Genomic DNA, 13,257 nt, shown 5'->3' with positions numbered 1-13,257 from the left:
TGATCATATCGGCTATTCCCTTTATCAAGGCACTATTGCTCGGATTGTCTTTCATGGAACGTAAAGGATATACCTCATTGGCATAGATGAACATAGTCTGGAAAGCCCATGCAGAACCATTAAAACTAAAGGGCAAAACCAAATATGGCATGCCTCTATCTGTTGTATGAGGCATAAGACCACACACCCAACAATTAGTGGTATTGACTACTAACTGATGCTGATGCAACAGCTGAATAAACGAATTGTTGACAAACTCTGATCTCCTTATCTGTTCGTGTTCAGGCAAAGTATTTAATTGGTGCGAAGAAACAGTAGTAAAGGAAAGCATAGGTTGAGAAGTTGGTGCAGACGTCAATTGTGTAGAAGGCACAAACCAGAATATAGTAGCTAATAGAATACATAAAAGTATTAAAATAGATAAAGCTATACCACACTTGGAGAACAACATTCTATAATATCGGTTTTTCATCTCTTGCCTTTTATCGTCATTCCTCAATACAATCTTCATTTTCTAATGTTGCTCACGCAATCTTGACAGAGTACTTCAGCTGTGATTATTAGCAGGTCGTAGGGACACTGCAAGTCCTGCAGACCTATTGCCACTACTCAGGTCACAAACTGAACCGTTGGTACTCCTACGTGACCCTGCAACTGGCAAATGGTAACCAATCAAAAATTTAACAGAAAACCATAATACAATTTCAGAAAAAGCAAGAGAGAAAGAAAAACAAAACTCAAATGCGAAATACTCGAAGAAATTGTCTCTTTTTGATCTCAGTGTGGAAAAAAATAATGTTCAAAGTCTCTTTATTTATTCCAAGATCGGAGGTTGTAACGTAATTTAGTCGGCACAGTTTGGTCCGTAAACAAAAGTTCAGGTTCGGTAGTGTCCAATCTCAAACGTGGAGGAACAGCTTCATGCAACACATTGTCATTTTCCAGTTCAGATTGAGTCCATTCAAGCTGTGCGTCACTAAAAGGGACAAACCTAGGGACACGTTCTCCTTCAAAATCTCCCACACCCTCTCTAACCCAAGTGTCGTACGGCAAAGGCAGGGGTACGCGCTTCATATGGGCAGCGTGCACCCAATTCTTTTTTCCAAACACCTTAACAGCAGTCCGAGTAGCCAAAAGAATTTGGTGGGGACCAGTCCAACGAGGCTGTAGGTTCTTTGTTCGTTGGAAGTTACGCACGAGCACCCATTGTCCTGGATTGAGGGTATGGCCTGGGTCCACAGATGCTGATGGGAGCTGGTTGTGGACCTGTTGATGAAGGACACACAGTTTAATACTCAAATCGTGCAAGTAGTCAATTAGCATAGGATGTTCGATGTCGATATATTCCTTCGGTCTAGTGACACCCCAAACGTTGGCAGGATGCCCAAACACAATCTCATATGGGCTAAGTCCCACACGAGAATGCACTGTTGTCCTTGTCGGCATAAGAGCCAACGGCAAAGCATCGGGCCATGTAAGGCCAGTGCTTGCTTGCACTTTCGCTAACTTAAGCTTCAATGTCCCATTATAACCCTCAACCAAACCCGCTGACTGTGGGTGATTCGCAGCATTAAATTTCTGCTTGATGCTCAAGCCCGCACACACTTTCTTCATTATCTGACCCACAAACTCACTTCCATTGTCAGACCATACAATCCGTGGCATTCCATACCTAGGGAAAAATTCTTTGAGCAAAACCTTGGCAGTAGACAAGGCAGTATTATCCTTTAGGGGGTAGGCCTCTATCCATCTGGAAAAGGCACAAACAACCACAAGGACATACTTCAAGTTATTGCATCTTTCCATGTGTATATAATCTATTTGTAGAACCTCGAACGGATACGTTGGAGGAGCAAAATGACCTGCAGGAGTTGGAGTTCCCTTGCCAGGATTATGCATCAAACACACCATACAATTCTTGACCAGATTCTCTGCACATTTGGGAATTCCACTATTCTGCCATACCGGAGCCAACAACTTGCATATCCCTTTTGAACTAATGTGAGCCAATCCATGAGCCATCGTAACAACTGGAAGCACATACGCATCTGTTAACAACCATCGCTGGTGCTCTGACAACTCAACCCAACAACCTGTCGAATCCAACATACCCGTAGTTTCTCTCCAAACACTCACTTCTTTCTCAGTCGCTTCAGCCTGAATCGTTTTCACACTTTCTATTGTGTCTTCACACATTCCACCAGCCATAACCCAATTAGCTGGGCCTGCAACATACATACGGCTCAACATGTCTTTCGCTGTTTCCTTCGCAACTTCATCCGCAAACGCATTCCCTGGACCAACATCGTCCACAACTTTCTTATGCGCACTACACTTCACAATTGCAATCTGCTTTGGGAGAGTGAGAGATTCCAAAAGTTCATTCACCAACTGCCCATGCTGTATTTTTGTCCCATGCGAAGTAAGGAACCCACGCTCTCTCCACAAACGCCCAAAACTATGGGCAACACCAAACGCATACTGACTATCGGTGTAAACATTCACTCGCTTTCCTTCTGACAACACGCACGCTCTTGTCAATGCAATCAACTCTGCTGCTTGCGCAGAATTCTGTGGTATGCGTGCTGTCTCAACAACTTTATGTAAAGTTGTAATAGCATACGCTGCAGTCGTTTCACCATTCTGAAGCTTAAAACACGAACCATCTACCCATAGGGTACCATCAACATCCGTAAGGGGAGTATCCCTCAAGTCAACTCTAGCTTTCGTTTCTTCCTCTGTACGAAGAAAACAATCATGCTGTTCCTGAGGATCCGTCTCTGTAGAGATCGGTAACAACGTAGCTGGATTCAGCACATTACATCGTTTAATGTGAACATGGCTAGCCAACAGTGTCAACTCGTAACCTGAAAGACGTGCACTAGTAAGGTGCTGTGTCTTAGTCCTGTTCAATAAGGTATCCACTGCATGTGGGACCATCACAATCAACGTATTGTCAAATACCAAACCAGCAGACTGTCGAATAGAAACAGCCGCTGCAGCTGTAGCTCTCAGACAACTCGGCAACGCCTTAGGAACTGGGTCTAACATTGCTGAAAAATACACGCATGGACGCTGCTTGTCCCCAAATGGTTGTGCAACACTGACAATGCACAGCCTTCTCTGTCGTGCACGTACAACATAAAAGGCTTACTATAGTCTGGAGTACCCAACACAGGAGCCACAATGCATCGCGTAGTTCAGAAAAACTTTTCTGACATTCGTCAGACCAAGGAAGAGGATGCGGAGTATCTTTCTGAGTCAATGCCAACAGAGGTTTTGCTAACAAGGAAAAATTAGGGATCCACTGTCTACAATACGATGTAATACCTAAAAAGGCACGCACTTCTCTCTGCGTGGATGGCACATTCATTTGCGCAATTGCTTGAATTCGTTCTGGGGTCAATCTCCTTCCCTCCTTCGACAAGGGATGACCTAAGTAGGTCCCTTTTTGGCGACAATATTGCAACTTTGAAGGTGACACTTTATGATGAAGGTCAGACAAATACCGCAACAAAGAAAGAGTAGCCTCTTTACAAATCTTTTCATCATCAGCAGTAATCAACAAATCATCGACGTACTGAATAAGAGTAGCACCAACAGGTAACAAAAAACCGTCAAGCTGATTTTTCAACGCTTGACTATAGATGGAGGGACTTTCACAATAACCTTGGGGAGGTCTCTTAAACCGGAAGCTTCGGCCTCCTAATGAGAAGCCAAAAATATCCCTACTCTCCTCAGCAATAGGAATACTGAAGAAAGCATTCTTCAAATCGATAACAGAAAACCAAGCTGCCGAAGCAGGAATCAAAGTCAACAAAGCAGTGATATCAGGTACCACAGGAAACTGTGGCACGACAATCTTGTTTACCTCTCGAAGGTCGATCACAAACCGATACACAGGTGGCTGAGAAGCATCAGTACGTTTAAGGACAGGCAAAACAGGACTGTTACAAACATTACCTCTCGTTTCCTCAACTACACCCTTCTCAACCAGATCATAAACAATCGCTAAAAGAGCTCTCTCACCATCGCTCGAAATCTTGTATTGGGGAATACAAGGTAGCCCAGCATTTGACTTAAGGGTGACAAAATAAGGTGGAATCTGCAAAAGACCAACATCATTTGGACCTGTAGCCCAAAGTGTATCAGGAAGCGAACGCAATTCCAGTGGCAAACAATCCTTAGACAAATACATTGGGGAAATCCCTTTCTTACCAAGGGTAAGTTGTACTCCCGAAGGAGAACAATGCAATGTCGCATACAATCTTTTCAGCAAGTCCAAACCCAACAGATTCTCACCACAACCAGTCGTTAAAATAAGTGGAGCTTCCAATTCACAAGGGCCAATGGTAAGGGACAAAGGACTAGAAACCGGATTACGAACTGGGGCGCCTGAAAATCCTACTGAAACATTGGTCAAGCCAGACAAAGGTGCGCCAGGAAGTTTAGAGTCTATAATAGAACTCTTCATCGCACCAGTATCCAAAAGAAAAGGTTCTACCACACCTGTTGTAATCACTTCAACATAAGGTCCACTCTGGTCTACTGGAACTGACACTACTCCCTCACTTTGTCCTTGGCTGTCCTAGTTCTCATTATAACCAGAACTCTCACCTTCGACCTAGTAAACACAACATAATACTGGGCAGACTGACCACTCGGAACATTCTGTCTGTCAAAATAATTCGCAGAATTCTGTAGGGAAGAGGAACGCTCATTCTGAGGGATCCCACCACGTTCCCTACCCCTAGGAGCTTGCTGATAACTACCACGACCTCTCTGACCAGATACACCATTCGCACGCTGTAACAAAGCCGGGCAACTATTCTTGTAATGACCTTCCTCTCTGCAATAAGCACACTGATTAGGGCCAGGAAAGAATCGCTGAACATAAGGCTCAGTCTTCTGTTACAATCTCTGAAATTGTGGAGGTTGCTGAAACTAAGGCTGATTCTGACGAGGCGGATAAGCTTGCTGCAAAATAACTTTCGTCTTTAACTCTTTAGTTTTCTTCTCCACTTTATCCTTCTCATCTTAATCCCTATTCTCATAATATTGTGCAGTAGCCAATATCTGGGCCGACAAAGAGACAGCCCATGAACTCTCAGAGTCCTTTAACTTATTAGAAAGTTCGGGAAGCAAATTAAAGGCAAATTTATCCACAAACAACCTTTGACCACCCTCCGTACTCATATCCTGACCACTATGATCAATAAACGTCTCTTCAAACCTAGTGAAGAAATCAGATACACTCTCGTCTTTCTTCTGCTTACATGCTGCTAACTTATCCCAATTCACTTGTAAAGCGGGCATCATCGTTTTCATCAGATTAATAATTCTACCTGGTAATTCTGAAACTAGAGGTTCAGGTTTAGCACCTCCCTCCTGTCTACCATCTGCAGCAACAATATTCGCCCAGGTATCACCTAATTCAGCAGCATGATTCTCATGACGAATCTTCGCCCACAAAGGTTGAGGGACTACATTACCCATCAACATATCGATGTCATCTAAATTCATAATACACGCTTCAACTGTCTGGGACAACTCCTTGTAATAACCAGCAGGATTCTTACGAGGGTCAGGTAAGGTCTGCTTAAGAGCCAAGACCTCTGCTCTCTTCCAAGGGACATGTACCCATATTCGCTGAAAATGCGGCAGAATAACTGGATTAACATTCTCTCATTGGATACTGTCTTGCTTTTCTTCTAACAGAAGAATCAGGTTCATACAATGTCTGAGGCGGAAGGCTAGATCTAAAAGCCAGTATCGTCTCTACGGCATCTGTAATATCAGATTCTACTATCATCCCTTTAGCAAAATCCGACTGAACATCAAGTAGTTCCTGCGGGATCAAACCCAAATCATTATCTTCCCATTCCTGACCAAAAACATACACATCATATTAAAAACATACCTTTGCTTAGGCGGCTCCCACTGAAAGAAAACATCCATAACCGCTGGCAAACTATACCTTGAGGCATTTATAATCCATTTACGAGCCAACAAATCCAACACAGCCCGTTCCTCAGAACCAGGAATCTGACTACGACTCTGCTTACGCTCCGAAAACAGGGGTCATATCCAGTGACCCAAACAATGGTGACAACAGATTAACAACAGTCTTGGTCATTCGTTTTCGAGCAGAAGGGGAAGAAGTAGACATAAGAACAGGAGAATAAGTATTCTGAGGCAAAGAAGGTGTAGGGACATGAACAGTAGAAATCGAAGATGCAGAAGCAGAAGGCAAAGGAGTTTGAGTCAAAGCTGATAGCAAGGCTTGCGACCCTAGAATGGGTTGATATATTATAGAACACAGGGTTGAACCCATAAAGTCGGTGGGACCTGGGTGATTAGTTATTACAGACAGAGGGGTCCCAGACTCCAATATTAAATGAATAGTATAAAAATAAAGATAGAAAGATAAATTCAAAACATAGAAATCAATTGTAGTGCAATGTTTTATTCACAGTGCACTCTTATAACCTTTGTCATGGTTAGACAATATATATCAAACAAATATTCAATACCATTTTGTGCCCATAGTGAAGGGGGAGAAGGAGGGGAGGGTGTGTGGGGTACAGCTCAGGGTGAAAGGAATTGTGACTCACTTTACAAATGGTATGGCATTGGCATATACATTGAAATTCAAGTATACTTTTTATTAGATGGTCCCCATCTGACGGGACCTCAAAAAATGTGCAAACATCTAAAACATTGTTATGTATGGTCAAACTCCTTATAGGCTGTATCAATCACGCTGGTATTAGGGGTTGACAGAGTAGATGTCAGTCTACGTTTCGACCCAAAGACGTGTAGGATTGATGGTCCTTACAGAGCGGGTCTTCATCAGGACAAATAGGGGAAGGGCAAACCTCCTAGGGTCAGAAAGAGATATAAAAGACTATTTATTGGAAGACTCAAAGTGTCATGGAAAACCGGCGAAACTGTCGCAGGTTGATTTACATTAAAACAGAGAGGACTATAAATAAAGGCACATATTGTGCTCGCAAGGGACAGGACGTGATTACCTGCACCCTTGTACGTTAGGAGGGAACTGGGTATGGCGGCGGTTATTCGTCGGCGATCTACAGAAAAGGATTTTGATTGAAAAAACCATATGAGGGGTAACTGTGAGAGATCATAGGGAGCATTCTGAGCATTAGCGTTTAAAATTGTTACCTGGTTCAGTGGAAACGGCTGGATTAATCAGCAGAGCTAGTCTGGGGAGGTAAAGGTGTGGATCAGTAAGTAAGTCTACAGGCTACAGATGTCTCTAAATCAATTAAAGACCACTTGAAATGACGAGATTAGGGGCCAGTGGATCGATTACCCATTTGTTCAGATGCGGGAAATGAGTAATTCGTCTTTGTGTCAGCAGAAACGGCTGGATTATCGACAGCGCGGTTCTGCGGAAGCAAGAAATTAAATTAGTGAATCTAACCGCCACAGAATTCCAATAGCGGGAAAGGATCATTAAAGAAGGGGAATTATCGGTCCAGGAGTCGGCTTACCTAGATTAGGAAGCTTGAACACGAAAAATCCGTCTTGTGGCTCGTCTCCATTCCCCGTAACCAGGAAGTCAGACGGGGAGGGGGCGTGGTCACTTTAAGAGCCAAAGTCATGGAGGTAGGGAAAAGACTCGTCTTTAGTCGTTGCCTAGTAACCGGTAGCGTCCCAGAGGGGAAGCAAGGTATTTGTAGGGCTTTACAAGACACTGTGGCTGTGTGTTGACATAACGGATATTACATGGATAAAATAGTGTACAATATATTATGTTGAGCCACATGTTGGTTGAAACTTATTTCTCAGTCACGATGGTTAATACAGCACGCTATAGCATAGGGCTTGTACATAATGTACTCATGTCACATATTCTAGAGTTGTAGGATTGGTAACGCAGGGTTATCTATCGCGTGAACCAATAGCGTGAAACTATCTCCAGGATGGTTAAGACCATTCATTTAGTATTTTACTTTACAAAAACACTTGTCATGTCTGCGTGGACCTACCAGCATGGCGGTCAGACGCATTAGCATATCTTTAACCAAAGTATACTTATTATCTGCGTGAACCTGCCATCAAGGCGGTCAGACGCAGTGTACAACGTTAGCATCAGAATCAAATAAGAATGACAGAGAGTGACAGATTAGATTTGTGGGAGTTTCCCACAGCAAGGAATGACAGGAAGGATTTTACAGGTTAGCCAGTTGGGCAAAACTACTTTCAGATTCATTGAGGCCATTGTGGACTGAGTCAAAAAAATTTATCCATTTAAGTTCCCTGATGTTTAGAATGGGAATTATGTTACCACCCCTTGGGCCCAATTTGACCTGTTCAAGTACGATCCACTGTAGATGTTCAGGTGAGTGATTCTCTTTTATGCAGTGTTCTACTAGAGGTGCTCCCTGGACCTTACAGCGGATACGACTGCAGTGCTGGAGAAAGCGCATTTTTGCTCGTTGCTGTGTCTGTCCAACATAGATTAGGTCACATGGACATGTGATGCAGTACACCACGTTTGTGGTGTTGCAGTTCGTGTGTGATTTAAGTTTTACACGTAGATGTTTGTGGACAAATTCTTTGGTTTGTATCGTAGACGGGCATGCCTTACAATTGCCACATCTGAAATGGCCTATGATTGGCGGAAGGTTCCACATGGAAGTAATTGTTGGTCCCTGGTCACTGTCAAGAAATGAACTGACGACGTGGTCACGGATGGTCTTGGCCTTCTTAAACGAATGCAAAGGTAGATTCTTAAGGGCAAGATCGTCTGAGATCAAAGGCCAATGTTTTTTGACCACTTTCTTAATCGCATTGCTCTGAGTCGAGAAAGTTGTTACGCAGATCAAACGTTTCTCATTGCTCATTGTGCGGTCATTAGCTTGTAACAGGACTTCTCTGGGATTAAACCATGCTCTTTTTCTGGCTCTTTTGATCAAGCGTCTGGGGTAGCCACGTTCTATCAGTCGTTCCATCAGGTCACCAGACTGTGCCATGTAATCGTCCCTTTTGCTGCAATTGCAATGGATTCGCAAAAATTGCCCAAAGGGCAAGTTGTCCCTCAGGCCTCTGGGATGATGGCTGGAGTATTGCAGTAAGGAATTTCTCTCTGTTGGCTTCCTAAATAGAGTTGTATGGAGCGCCCCCTCCTCGGCAATGACTGAAATATCCAAGAAGTTTATAGTTTCCTTATCAAAGTGGATCGTGAATTGGATGTCCTGCGATCTCCTGTTGAGCCAATTAAAGAAATCTGTTATTTCAGTTTCAGTTCCTGACCATATTAAGAGTATATCATCGATATACCTGACCCACAGTTGTATGTTGGATCTGAAGGGATTAATGTCATTCAATACAAATGTTTCTTCGTATGTGGACATGAAGATTATGGCCAGATCCGGGGCAAAGGCTGCCCCCATTGCCACGCCTTTGGTCTGCAGGTAGAACTGTTTCTGGAATAGAAATTTTTTTCGCATCATGGCGATTTTAAGCAATAGGATAATAAATGCCGTGGGGACCCGAACAGGTGCTTCTCGTTTATTCAAGGCAAGTGTTGCAACCACCAGTGCTTCCTCCTGAGGTATGCTAGTATATAGCGACACAATGTCGCATGTGGCCAAAAATTCATGTCTCGGATCAAAAGGACGTCCGCCAATCATATTGATCGTGTGTGTGGTATCACGAAGGTAGGTGGCTGTTCCTTCTGCCAATGGTTTTAAGAAAAAGTCAACGTATCTGCATAGCGGTTCTAAAATTGAGCCACAGCCGGAGACGATCGGTCGTCCCGGGGGCTTCTGAAGGTCTTTGTGAACTTTCGGTAAAGTGTATATTGTAGGAATCCTTGGATTTCTTTGATTGAGATACTGGAATTCTTGTTCCGACAGAAAACCTTGTTCTAGGCCCTCTTGTGTGACTCTAAGTATCTCGCAAGCCATGTCTTTAGATGGATCAGCCGGTAGCTTTTTGTAGCTAATCCCATCTTCCAACTGTCGCATGATCTCTCTGGTATAATCGTCTACTCCCTGGATCACAATAGCGCCACCCTTGTCGGCCGGTTTCACTACCAATGTCTTGTTTTCTCTGAGTGATGACAATGCAAGTTTCTCAGCTCTGCTGATGTTGTGCTTGACAAATTTCTTCTCGTCTAAAATCTTCCTCACATCACGTAATACAAGGCTTTCATATGCCAGAATGCATTGACTCATGGCATAGGTAGAAGGGACGAAAGTTGAGGGTATTCTTAAGCCGGTTACGGAGGAGTTTTTTTGAGATGGTTTATCCTTAAAGAAATAGCAGAGTCTTATTTTACGGAAAAAATTGTGCAGTTCTGCTATTGTGTTGAAGACATTGGGTCTAGATGTTGGTACAAATGAAAGGCCACGGCTGAGTACCTTAACTTCTTCATCCTTCAGATTGTAAGTGGAAATGTTTATTACAGGCGAGGTAGTGGGTCTTACCACCTGTAGTTCTTCCTGCGGGTCGATCTCTCTCCGTGTTCTTCCTGGGGGAAGTTCACCTGTTTCGTGCCTCTCCCTCTGCCGGAATCCCACTCGTCTCTCGCATTCTGTTGGCCTCTCCCACCACCTCTGTTCCAGTTGTTGCCTCTGCCACGTGGGGGTCTCCATCCTCCCTGTCCTAAAAAAGGATTGGGTTGATAGGCAGGACCGTAAGCTTCTTGATATTGATAAGAGCCACTCGGACCAGCTTGTGCAGAATCCTCACCGGAACTGTACGATGAATCGGAAAAAGTGCTAAAGTTCCGTCTGCCCCTAAAGCCACCTCGTCCCCGGTTGGTGAATCTCCCTTGAGTGTCCTGTCTGCGAGGTTGTTTCGCTTGTAACTGCAGTAACAATAAAATTGTTGATTCTTTAACCAATGAAAAATGGTTGACAAAGACATTCTTAGCTACACTGAGGACTATATCAAGGATCTCCTTCAAGATCCAGCTTACAATTTTCTTTCACCAAACATACCAACTATTGACTTTTCACTTAATGATAAAATCAACAAATTAGAGCGCCTGGAGAAGAAACTGATTCGTACAAAATTACATGGACATTTCCTAGCACAATGTCTGCAATCTAACATCATCCAGGTGGGCCTACAAGTTAAAGTCGAACCTGCAATTTTTGTGGATGTCACTAAATTTCGGGAAGGGTTTAGTTTTGTCGCAAACAATTGCTCACGCCATTGGATGGTGCTTGGAATTGAAACGGCTAATGAACAAGTTGCTACCTCGACAAAACAGATAGTGGATCTGAAGGCTGAAATTACCAGCGACTCGACCCTCACCAATTCTAAAGAAGCTTTAACCAAGCTTGTAGCCTCACTCCAAGATTTTGGGACAACTACCATCAAAAAGAAATTGGAGAAACTTGCGAGAGATCTAAGATTATATGATAAGAAAAAAACATACCCCTACCTTCAGGAAGAATACTACCGCCAGGACACTCAAGGGAGATTCACCAACCGGGGACGAGGTGGCTTTAGGGGCAGACGGAACTTTAGCACTTTTTCCGATTCATCGTACAGTTCCGGTGAGGATTCTGCACAAGCTGGTCCGAGTGGCTCTTATCAATATCAAGAAGCTTACGGTTATGCCTATCAACCCAATCCTTTTTTAGGACAGGGAGGATGGAGACCCCCACGTGGCAGAGGCAACAACTGGAACAGAGGTGGTGGGAGAGGCCAACAGAATGCGAGAGACGAGTGGGATTCCGGCAGAGGGAGAGGCACGAAACAGGTGAACTTCCCCCAGGAAGAACACGGAGAGAGATCGACCCGCAGGAAGAACTACAGGTGGTAAGACCCACTACCTCGCCTGTAATAAACATTTCCACTTATAATCTGAAGGATGAAGAAGTTAAGGTACTCAGCCGTGGCCTTTCATTTGTACCAACATCTAGACCCAATGTCTTCAACACAATAGCAGAACTGCACAATTTTTTCCGTAAAATAAGACTCTGCTATTTCTTTAAGGATAAACCATCTCAAAAAAACTCCTCCGTAACCGGCTTAAGAATACCCTCAACTTTCGTCCCTTCTACCTATGCCATGAGTCAATGCATTCTGGCATATGAAAGCCTTGTATTACGTGATGTGAGGAAGATTTTAGACGAGAAGAAATTTGTCAAGCACAACATCAGCAGAGCTGAGAAACTTGCATTGTCATCACTCAGAGAAAACAAGACATTGGTAGTGAAACCGGCCGACAAGGGTGGCGCTATTGTGATCCAGGGAGTAGACGATTATACCAGAGAGATCATGCGACAGTTGGAAGATGGGATTAGCTACAAAAAGCTACCGGCTGATCCATCTAAAGACATGGCTTGCGAGATACTTAGAGTCACACAAGAGGGCCTAGAACAAGGTTTTCGGTCGGAACAAGAATTCCAGTATCTCAATCAAAAAAATCCAAGGATTCCTACAATATACACTTTACCGAAAGTTCACAAAGACCTTCAGAAGCCCCCGGGACGACCGATCGTCTCCGGCTGTGGCTCAATTTTAGAACCGCTATGCAGATACGTTGACTTTTTCTTAAAACCATTGGCAGAAGGAACAGCCACCTACCTTCGTGATACCACACACACGATCAATATGATTGACGGACGTCCTTTTGATCCGAGACATGAATTTTTGGCCACATGCGACATTGTGTCGCTATATACTAGCATACCTCAGGAGGAAGCACTGGTGGTTGCAACACTTGCCTTGAATAAACGAGAAGCACCTGTTCGGGTCCCCACGGCATTTATTATCCTATTGCTTAAAATCACCATGATGCGAAATGTTTTTCTATTCCAGAAACAGTTCTACCTGCAGACCAAAGGCGTGGCAATGGGGGCAGCCTTTGCCCCGGACCTGGCCATAATCTTCATGTCCACATACGAAGAAACATTTGTATTGAATGACATTAATCCCTTCAGATCCAACATACAACTGTGGGTCAGGTATATCGATGAAATACTCTTAATATGGTCAGGAACTGAAACTGAAATAACAGATTTCTTTAATTGGCTCAACAGGAGATCGCAGGACATCCAATTCACGATCCACTTTGATAAGGAAACTATAAACTTCTTGGATATTTCAGTCATTGCCGAGGAGGGGGCGCTCCATACAACTCTATTTAGGAAGCCAACAGAGAGAAATTCCTTACTGCAATACTCCAGCCATCATCCCAGAGGCCTGAGGGACAACTTGCCCTTTGGGCAATTTTTGCGAATCCATCGCAATTGCAGCAAAAAGGAC

This window comes from Lissotriton helveticus, chromosome 4_1 (assembly GCF_964261635.1).
Source record: "Lissotriton helveticus chromosome 4_1, aLisHel1.1, whole genome shotgun sequence".
Lineage (NCBI taxonomy): Eukaryota > Metazoa > Chordata > Amphibia > Caudata > Salamandridae > Lissotriton > Lissotriton helveticus.
Note: the sequence above shows the minus strand (reverse complement) of the source record.